The sequence below is a fragment of the Symphalangus syndactylus genome, chromosome 13 (genome assembly GCF_028878055.3).
Source record: "Symphalangus syndactylus isolate Jambi chromosome 13, NHGRI_mSymSyn1-v2.1_pri, whole genome shotgun sequence".
Taxonomy (NCBI): Eukaryota; Metazoa; Chordata; class Mammalia; order Primates; family Hylobatidae; genus Symphalangus; species Symphalangus syndactylus.
In genome coordinates this window covers 69,649,620-69,659,883 of record NC_072435.2, presented here as the reverse complement: position 1 = coordinate 69,659,883, position 10,264 = coordinate 69,649,620, and the positions used below count along the sequence as shown (strand labels likewise).

Here is a 10,264-nt window from a genome sequence, read left to right as displayed (position 1 = left end):
GGTTTTTGTTTGTTTGTTTTTTGTTGGTGGTGTTTTTTGTTTGTTTGTTTTGTAAAGAGTTGCTGGAGGGAGGGAAGGGGGCTGGAATTAAACAATTATTTTCACTTTTAATTTTACAGATATTTACATCCTGCTTATATAAATTAAACTCATTCAAAGAGTAGTTAAAATAAGCTTAATAACAAAGGCAGAAATTTTAGAGACAAATATAGAATTGTATAACAAAACCAAAGAAAAGTCATTGATCTATTATTTGATGTTTCAGAATATATGCATTATTCTTTTCATGTGTGGAGTGTACTTAAGCCCTGGAAATGTCTATTATGAAGATACAGCGCTGGAATTTGACATAATTACATGTCTGAGTGGTAGATCAGGGTAGTCTTAACGGCACCTGATTTCAAGAGAGTTCAGATTTGGTACAGTGTTTAGATTTATAACCTTTGAAAGTCACAAGATATTCCATTAAACTGTTCTAATAGTTTATACAGGGTCACTTTATTCTTGCCTTGATGTGACCTTTATGTAGCTGGTTGCTTCAGAGCAGATTACTGGTTCCCAAAGGTTACATAGAATTCATCTTTCTCTATTTTACTTCCATTCTCAGTCACATTTACTATTTCACTGCAAACTTCTTTAAAGCTATGGGATTCTCTCATACTACTTGTTAATAATATGTTAATATGCTAAGTTGTTTTAAAACTTGTAAGACTAGTTTTTATCTATTTGGTCACCTATCACACATTTAAGCACCATACATTAGATTTAACTGCTGTTTATTCAGGTGTCATTTGAAGAACATTCATATAAATATATCTAAATGGAGAGAAGTGAAAAGCAAGTGTGTAAGGACTTCAACATAAAGAAAAGACAAATAGCACATTGTAGGATTCAGTTGCAACGGGAACAAGCTAGAGCACTTTATTTGTAAGATATTCAACCATTTTTCAGTATGGCTACAATTTTCTTTAAAACATGATTACTAAATTTCCTAAAATTTACAAATAATATATAATCATCTCCTTCTTATGATAATCTTCAACTACTAAAAGTGCCTTATTTTAAAATTAATGATAAAAAAATTCTATACAAAGCAATATTTTCATACCATTTCACAACAAAGAAAGCATTCATAATGGCATTACTTGCCACCGACAATGCTATTTATAGTTTCTTATATTTGGTAAATTATTAATACTGCTGATTATGTTTATTCCAAATGTTAGCAAGTTTCTATAATTTTGCTTTTTAAAAATTTTACTAACACCTCTAATTGAAAGCTTTCTCTAATTGAAAGCTTTTTTAAAAAATGTGTTTAAATAGTGGTAAACTATTTTTTCCAGTTTTCTTTATTGTATCAATTTGTAGAAGTCAAAATAAAAGATACTTTTACCCAAAACGACATAAGGTAACATATATACCAACAGTCATGTCAGATAACTTACCAATATAAGCTAAATAGTGTAAACGCTCACATGCATTGAAAATTCAGCTACTGAGAATCAAGTAGCCTTTTTTAAACGTGAAATTACAACAAACAAATGGATTATGAGGATTGAATCAACAGATTCAAAAAATGGAACACTGCTAAGTATTTGTAATACTTCAATATTTATTGAATAAATCCTATTTATATATTATTTCATCATTTGAATCTATATCTTTTTAACAAATTAGCATAGAAGAAATGAGACCATTCAGCAAAGTACTGTATGAAAAATACCCTAATATGAAAAATAATATCTTTGTTATATTCATAATATCAAGGAATATATAATTTTAGTCTGAGATCCCCACAGGCACGAATTTAAGGCCCAGCTAAGAAACTATCCACCCACCTCTGCCAAAATGGTAGGTGATTCTTTACTGAAGGTAGAGAGGAAGCACTATACAAAAGGGGGAGAATGTAGAAAAATACATAAAGGTCCAAACTAAATGTACCTACGTTACATTGATTAATCCACAAATATCTACGTTTGCAATAGTTGCCAATATGCTACTCGAATCTTGTTTCTTGGAATATCCAAGAGTGTACAGCAAAAGCTACTCTGTTCTTCCCTTCTTGTTGTAGTGACAACAGGCTCCCTCTATATGGCTCACTTTTTGGCCACAGTTGTAATAAAAGCTATAAAATTTACTCTTCTGTTTTTATTTTTTAACCTAAATGTGTTCTGTGAATTAATTCACTGGTCAAACACATTTTATCACAGTCTACAATTGAGATACAAAAATCTTGTGGCAACTTCTTAGATGTACATTCTTCCAACTGTGATTAAAAATATATATTTTTTAATATATATGTAATATAAATATATATATATATATATACATATTTAAATTTTGACAGGGTCTTGCTCTGTCACCCAGGCTGGAGTGCAGTGGCGCCATCTCTGCTCACTGCAACCTCCACCTCCCGGGTTCAAGCGATTCTCATGCCTCAGGCTCCTGAGTAGCTGGGACTACAGGCCCAGGCTACCACGCCTGGTTAATTTTTGTATTTTCAGTAGAGACGGGTTTTCACCATGTTGGCCAGGCTGGAATTGAACTCCTTGCCTCAACTGATCCACCCATCTGGGCATCCCAAAGTGCTGGGTGATTTTTTTTTTTTTTTTTTTTTGGCGGTGCATTTTTACTTTTATCACGGACAACGTGGCCCCTTCACACTCACAGATCAGTGCTGTCCAAGCCCCACCCAGGAGCCCCTGTCCAGCCACTGCTCTCCGAGGGCTTCGCCCAGGCTTCCGTCACATTATCACTCGCCAGGACGCACAGCAGCTCTTCCACTCTTACCTGAGGTTGTATTATAAAAGCACATGCTGGTTGTAAACACCAACAACGCAGAAATGAGCAACGGGAAAGTGGAACTTGCTGTGGACGTGGCCACAGGACCACACTTTTGTTCCTGTTTGAATGCTTGGGTCGGTTTCACAAGTCGCCTCACAGTCCTGCAGGCTGAACCCGTCTGTCTGGGCGCCTCGCGCTGCCTACCTCCTGGGGCGACGTGGACGGATGCGCGCTTGTCTCAGCTTTGGTGCGTGCAGTGAGGAGTCTGCACCAAGAATGGTCCATCAATGAGGGAGAGTACTACCCGGGAGGGGCTTCCATGCCTCCCATCCTGGGCACTTCCTGACTTTGCGCAGGAAGTGCTGTCCTTGAGTCATTCCGTTTTGTCCTGAGGCTGCTGCGAGGCGGGGGATAGGTGAGCACATGCTGGAGGCTTCAGTCCAGGCACAGCGGCAGGTTCCAGCTGCCCTGCTTTCTGCTTTCCCTGGCTGGAGAAGAGCAGCCCCTAGCAGGCTGTGGGCACAGTCCTAGCTCATGCACGACCTAGAGCGCACTGCAGGGCCCCAGCACGCAGCCTTAATTTTCACCCTTGTCCCTCCTGCTTTCCAGCTTTGGAGTCCTTGTTAAAAGGAACTCGAACCACAAAGTTATAAATACGACACCTGCATTCCCTTCCAATCCTTCATGTTTTTTTTTTTTACACACAAAGCTTACAGCCTTTACTTTTTCCAACTGGAAAACCAGTTTTTCCAACACTTTTTTAAAAACAAATTATCCTTTTATCATATGCTGAAAGCCCTACCCATAACAAACCCACTTCTGCGTCTGACTGTTCACTGACCCTTCATTTACTTACTAAACCGACCCTTTTGGTAACTTTCAGTGAAGAGGTAGCTTTAATAAATATATTCTCCAGAAATCTCCAGAACCTTTGCGTGGGTCAGGGTGAGAGGTGCCCCCACGATGTAAACAGAACAGCTGAGTCCTCCAGGTAGGTGCCAGGTGCGATCTGCCCAGGGTCGCGTGTATGGGAGGCATGGAGTCAGAGGCGCTTCCTCAAAATGCATCCCTTGTCTCCGGCAGAGCACACAGGCCCCAGGGCCTCGTAGACAGGGCTGGTCCCAGCGGATGCACGCCACTTCCTGGGCTTGGGGGATGGTACGCCAGAGGCTGCCCACAGCAGGAAGCCCATGCAGAGGCCAGGGCTTCTTGTCCCACTCGGCAGAGACCCCCGAAGGAGCCAGGGGGCAGCATCAGAGCCTGGGGCCTAGGCAGGGGTGCCCAAGGGCACAGCAGCTGCAGGCCATTGGGAAGGCCAGAAGACGGTGAATGGAAAGCCGGGGATGCATGGAGTAACTCAGAGAAGGGGCTATTCAGCTGGGAGTCCTGCATTTGCCTTTTGTGTTTCATCCGGGGATTTTGAAACCAGGTTTTTATCTGGACCTCCCAGAGCTGCATCTCCCTGGCCAGCCTCTTCCGCTCTACAGAGCCCAGGTACTGGTGGTGCCGGAAGACGGTCTCCAAGGCCCGGAACTACTCAGTGGTGAAGGCTGTGCGGCCACTGGGGGCCCGCCAGGGCTTTGGCTCCTTACTCAACCCAACCACGGTCCTCTCCAGCGCAGGCCGAATTGAGGACCTAGCCTCCTTGATGCCTACGGCCTGAGGGGGCTCCCGGGTGCCAGATATCTGACCCAGGCCAGGGAGGCTCCCCTGGGAGACCTGGCAGACCTGGAGGTGTGAGTCGGCTCTGAGCAGCTGCTCTGGGAGAGCCAGTCCACGGAGCCAAAGTTGGAGGGCAGCTGCCGGCCACAAGGTGGGGAGGAGGAGAGACGCAAGGCCGTCAGGTGGGCAGGAGGGAAGGCCGGGCGGGGCTGGCCAGGCGCAGGATCTACCTGGGTGATTTTTTTAATCTATAAAATAATATTTGCTTTTAATTTTTAATGTTACTATGTTGTCAATGTATTGTAAAGCTTAAACTCTTTTTCCTTAAGACCACGTAATTTGAGTTTTTTAAAAAAATTTTTGCCAATTAAAAGTGAGATTACTTTGATTTAATTTCTTGTGATAATATTTATTTATGGCCTGGCGCGGTGGCTCATGCTTGTAATCCCAGCGCTTTGTGAGGCTGAGGCAGGTGGATTTCTTGAGGTCAGGGGTTCTAGACCAGCCTGGCCGACATGGTGAAACCCTGTCTCTACTAAAAATACAAAAATTAGCCGGGCGTGGTGGTGCGTGCCTGTAATCTCAGCTGATTGGGAGGCTGAGGCACGAGAATTGTTTAAACCCAGGAGGTGGAGGTTGCAGTGAGCTGAGATTGCACCACTGCACTCCAGCCTGGGCAACAAAGTAAGAGTCTGTTTCCCCCAAAAATATATATATATATAATTTTTTATAATGCTGGCACTAAATGGTGGTTGTAATATGTATAACTATCAAGCAGATGGCATATTTTTTTTTTTTTTTTGAGACGGAGTCTCGCTCTGTCACCCAGGCTGGAGTGCAGTGGCGCGATCTCGGCTCACTGCAGGCTCCGCCCCCCGGGGTTCACGCCATTCTCCTGCCTCAGCCTCCCACGTAGCTGGGACTACAGGCGCCTGCCACCTCGTCCGGCTAATTTTTTGTATTTTTAGTAGAGACGGGGTTTCACCGTGTTAGCCAGGATGGTCTCGATCTCCTGACCTCGTGATCCGCCCGCCTCAGCCTCCCAAAGTGCTGGGATTACAGGCGTGAGCCACCGTGCCCAGCCGCAGATGGCATATTTTAAACCTACAAAATACATTTACTTCATGTGTCTAATTATATTAGACTGGTTGATGTGATAACAGAAAACAGAAGATAAATTCTGTAAATTGGGGTCACTTATAACAGTGATGAACATCTACTAAACTAAATTCTCACATCTCTGTCTACAAAATACAGTTTTGGAGGATGGGATAGAAAACAATTTTTGACATAGAACAAACAAACTCTTTAAACTTGACACTTTTATAGTATGATTTCTACTACCTTACGTATAACAAAACTCTAAAGTGTGTGAATTTTCAGAAGTAACCACGCATGGCATTTTCCTTTAAATTTCTTCTTACATTGAGTGGTTTCTGTCATCTTCAAAAACACTAGAATGGAGATCTCTTACAAGTAACTGATCACTCAGTTGGCTAAAGTCCACATTGAGGGCCAGGTGTGGTAGCTCACACCTTAATTCCAGCAATTTGGGAGGCTGAGGTGGGAGGATTGCTTGAGGCTCAGAGTTTGAGACTAGCCTGAGCAACATAGCAAGATCCTGTCTCTGTCTCTACACACACACACACACACACACACACGCACACGCACGAGACCAGATTGTGATCTGGTTCAGAGCCATTGTTTCCAATTCCACACCCTTCCCTTTTGTTTAAGAGTATTTAAAAGAAACCCAGCAACTTCCAAAAAAAAAAAAAAAAAAATCCCAGAAGGAAGAACCACAGATCCTCAGCTGGTTTCATGGTTAGCATCCCTGAAATATCTTGCAAAGGAACTTATTGGAAGTTTACTCTCTCTTTAGTTCTTTGAAATGCTTCTCCCCACTATACAATATACATCAATGGTACAGCTTCTGGAGAAGAAACTTTCTCTCTAAAAACAGATGGTAACTACATCATTGAAGCAGACAATTGTGTATGTATAATTTTATAGTTATTTTATTTTTACATATTTTTAATAGAAGGAAAGTAAAAGGATATAAAAACTAGCTGGTCACATGTTTAGAGTAACATTTCCTCCCCCTTATACTCAGTGTCAGCTTGCATTCCATTTGATTAACATTGATTTGATATTTTTGTCTTTAGAATTGATTTAGATAAATAGGTAGGATGTCAATATTAGGAGATTTCCTCCTCAATAAGCTGCTTGCCTTCTCTATACAATGTGTTATGTCATTTCAATTTGGGTGATAACAATCTAGAATCACAGCAGCTGTTTAATCTTCATTCATAGCCACTTTCTAGGCAGTGGCAATTGTCACCACTCCCATAAAAATTCTGGAAGATGTAACACTAAGTAAGATGATAATCAATACCACTTTCCCAGGATTCAAAAGCATTAAGGACTATGTGTAAATAGCAGGATTTTGACAATATTTAATGAAGTCTTTTCTCTATAGCAGTAGACATTATCAGAGAAAGAAGTATCAATCATATCTACTAATTTGTGTTATATATCATAAAAGAATGATATTTGGGTAAGTTACAAAATGAGTAAACTATAATTATGGACAAATTTGGTCATGGTAAATAATTTGCCTAACAATTTTCTTCCCTTCAATTAAAATTTTGTTTTATTAAATATACGGATGTTAATCTAAGTATATTGTTAAACAGTAAGAAATAGGGTCTATAACATTGATGTAGAAAATGCTTGTGTATATGAGAGCGTGTCTACTATGTGTTTTCTTAAACTTAAAACGTAGCAACTTTTCGAGAGAAATTTTTAGCCTAATTTTGCAGATGTGAAAAGTGAAGTACAGAGCTTGAGAAAATCATTGTCAAAAAGAAGCAGGAATTAAGCTTCTGTTTGACTTATTCCAAGTCTCACCCAAGGACTATGCAAAGACTTAAAGCTTCTTAACTAAGCACCTCCAGGCAATACAGCCAGTGTTTTCTCTACTTGCTCTCAGTATTTTTGTGAAAAGATTTACTCATGATTCTCAAGCAATTTCAATGAAAGCCCAACTGCTTCAAAAATTTTTACGTCAGCACTAAATAACAAAAGTCTTAAAAGGCAATTTTAGAATCACATTGATATAGTAAATAATCATTGTGCTTACAGGCTGATAGGGTCTGAAACCAGGTATGTTTTATGTATAGCAATACTTTTCACCAGTCATGTGGAACTAATCATCAGGTGTGAAGTTAAGCTGACTTATGGCAAAACACATGAGGACTTCTATGTAAAAAGGAAAAAAGCACAAATCAAAGGAAAATTAGTAGTGAGCCAGAAACAGCTTTATCTTTGAATTATCTAATTTATGTGACTTATGTCTTCTATCATATTTTTCAGTAATATAGCTTTTTGAAGTGAATTGCCTTTTTGGCCAAGAGGAAATAAATGAGTAGATGAATAAAGGAAAAATGAGGTACTGAAGAAGAATGAAGACTTTCTAATATATCTTCTTCTACCACGTATATAGCATGAGTACTTACGTAGTTAACTCTTCTCCTAATCCTAAGCAATATCAAGGTTTATTGTTTAATACTAAAGATGAAATAATACTTGAAGTTGCACAAAATGTCATATATTGCAAGTATCATGATTACTGTCATTTAAATAAATTGTAAATCAACCTTCTTCTTGTTGCTGAGACAGAAATTTAGCTGCTGTGAAATACTGACATCTTCCTGCTTTTCCGCTAAACCATTATTGTCTTTTATATTCTAAAATCTATCATACGAATTATCTCCAAAATAATAAAGAACAAAGAATTGCTGCTGCAGAGAAAATCCTCTGGGAATTTCTCACAGGCAAGGTATTTCTCTTTTTCTTTTCTAAGGACACACAAAGATTCCTTAAAGCAAGAGTCAACAAACTTTTCCTTAAAGGTGTAGATAGCAAATATTTTAGAATTTTGCTGGCCACTCAGTCTCTAGAGAGTCACAAGTACTAAACTCTCCAGTTTGTCTCAGAAAAGCAGCTATAAACATATGTAAAGAAATAGCAAGTCTGGGATCCAATAACTTTTTATTTACTAAAACAGGCCAGAGTTGGTCCACTGATTCTAGTTTACTGACTGATGCCATATAGCGTAGGTTCATCCTACCTTCCATTTGCCCAGAATAGCCCATTGGAAATTTTTAAAAAGTATTGCCAAATCATAGTAATCTGCCTTTGTCTTTACTCCCCTTTTAGAATGAAATCTCTTCATAATTAAATCTTACTCATTCTTCAAATTCCACCTGAAATCCACCACGTCAGAGAACTCCAGAGAGTATGGTATTTCATGCATATTAGACTATCAGAAACTATTTCATGCATTATGTCATCTTTTATCTTGCTAACTTGTAGCACAATAATGCTCTAAGCATGAAAAAGAGAGAGGCTAAATAATTTTCCATGATCAAATGAGGAAAAAGCAACAGTAAAGCCAAACTCTTTTGAATTCTACTTTGGCGGCCTTTATTAAGCTATTAACAATCTTATCATTACAAAAGAATACCTAGGAACATTCCATCAAGCACAAAAATCCCCTCTAGTTGTTAACTAGCAATTGATATCCAGTTTTAATATTTCCAGTCATAAGAAAATAACTACAGATGTGCCTTGATTTACAAATAGCTTATTTTTTAAAAGGACCTTTGTGAATGCATTTCTTATTAAGCCAAATGACACTATAAAATTACTTGCTAATGTATGCAGAGTTGCTGAAATGGTGAATGTTTGTCCCTATTAATAAAAACTGCAAGTAGAAAGAAAAATAACGAGCTTCAATACCTCCTGTGGAAATTTATCCACGATTGGACAGGTCTAAATGCTATTTCTTTTCTTTTCTTTTTTTTTTTTTTACTGTAAGTTTTAGAGTACGTGTGCACAACGTGCAGGTTAGTTACATATGTATACATGTGCCATGTTGGTGTGCTGCACCCATTAACTCGTCATTTACATTAGGTATATCTCCAAATGCTATGCTATTTCTTATAGTGAACAAAGCTATCTTTTCTGTAATATTTACTTTTCTGCTACAGATTTACTTTCACAGTGTCTTCTCTCCCTTTTCTGTGACTAATCTTCACATATTTAAGTAAAAGTTGTCATGTGTTCTCTAAGAATTTTTAAAGGACTGTACCACACTAGAATCGTGATTTTTTTTTCTCCATAGCATAGGATTCCAGGAAAACTTCCAACAACTCACGTGTACATATGTCACTCTTAAAATATGATGTTTTCACGGTAGCAAGTGGTCTGACTAGCAGGAAACAGTGAGACTTGTCTTTCATGGCTTGTGAACTTGAATTTCCTTAAAATAGACTGTGCCAATGATAGATTCCCTTGATAAAGCTGTTAGTAGTTTACATATATTCCTTGCATTTCAAGTAGATTTTCAGTAAGTTAAAAGCAGAAATAACTCATTCATGTTACAATGAATTCTTACATAAACTATTTCCTCTTATTTCCTGGTCAGTTGAGTATTCAATGGAGGCTTGAAACTCACACTATAATGTGGAATTCTACACGATTAAACATCTTATGTTGTCACTAGTAATACTGCATAGTTGAATGTCTTAGGTTTAATTTCCTAAATTAGTGGATCTCTCTTTAACAAAGGAAAGATTCCTTCATAAGTAGTGAAGTCCCTGAAAAAAAAGTTTGAAAAGTTCTTTTTGAAGTCTTAGCAGTAAAGTCACAGACACGACAGGGTACTGTGCATTTAGATATATATTTCACTAGCTTTTGCTGGGATAAGCACTCTCTGGAAGAAACTCTCAGAATGCCAAAGGTTGAAACTGCT

The 10,264-nt window shown here is 38.9% G+C and overlaps 1 protein-coding gene and 1 pseudogene across 1 annotated transcript in view; one reads left to right on the top strand and one right to left on the bottom strand.

Moving 5' to 3' along the window:
* Positions 1-3,840: 3,840 nt before the first annotated feature.
* On the bottom strand, positions 3,841-8,573 carry LOC129460240 (homeobox protein VENTX-like; annotated as a pseudogene).
* Positions 4,313-10,264, top strand: part of LOC129459675 (uncharacterized) — a 161,507-nt gene continuing 155,555 nt past the window's right edge. The window contains exon 1 of the mRNA XM_055236722.1: positions 4,313-4,628. The gene's annotated coding sequence lies outside the window, so the exon portion shown is untranslated. The remainder of the gene's footprint in view (positions 4,629-10,264) is intronic.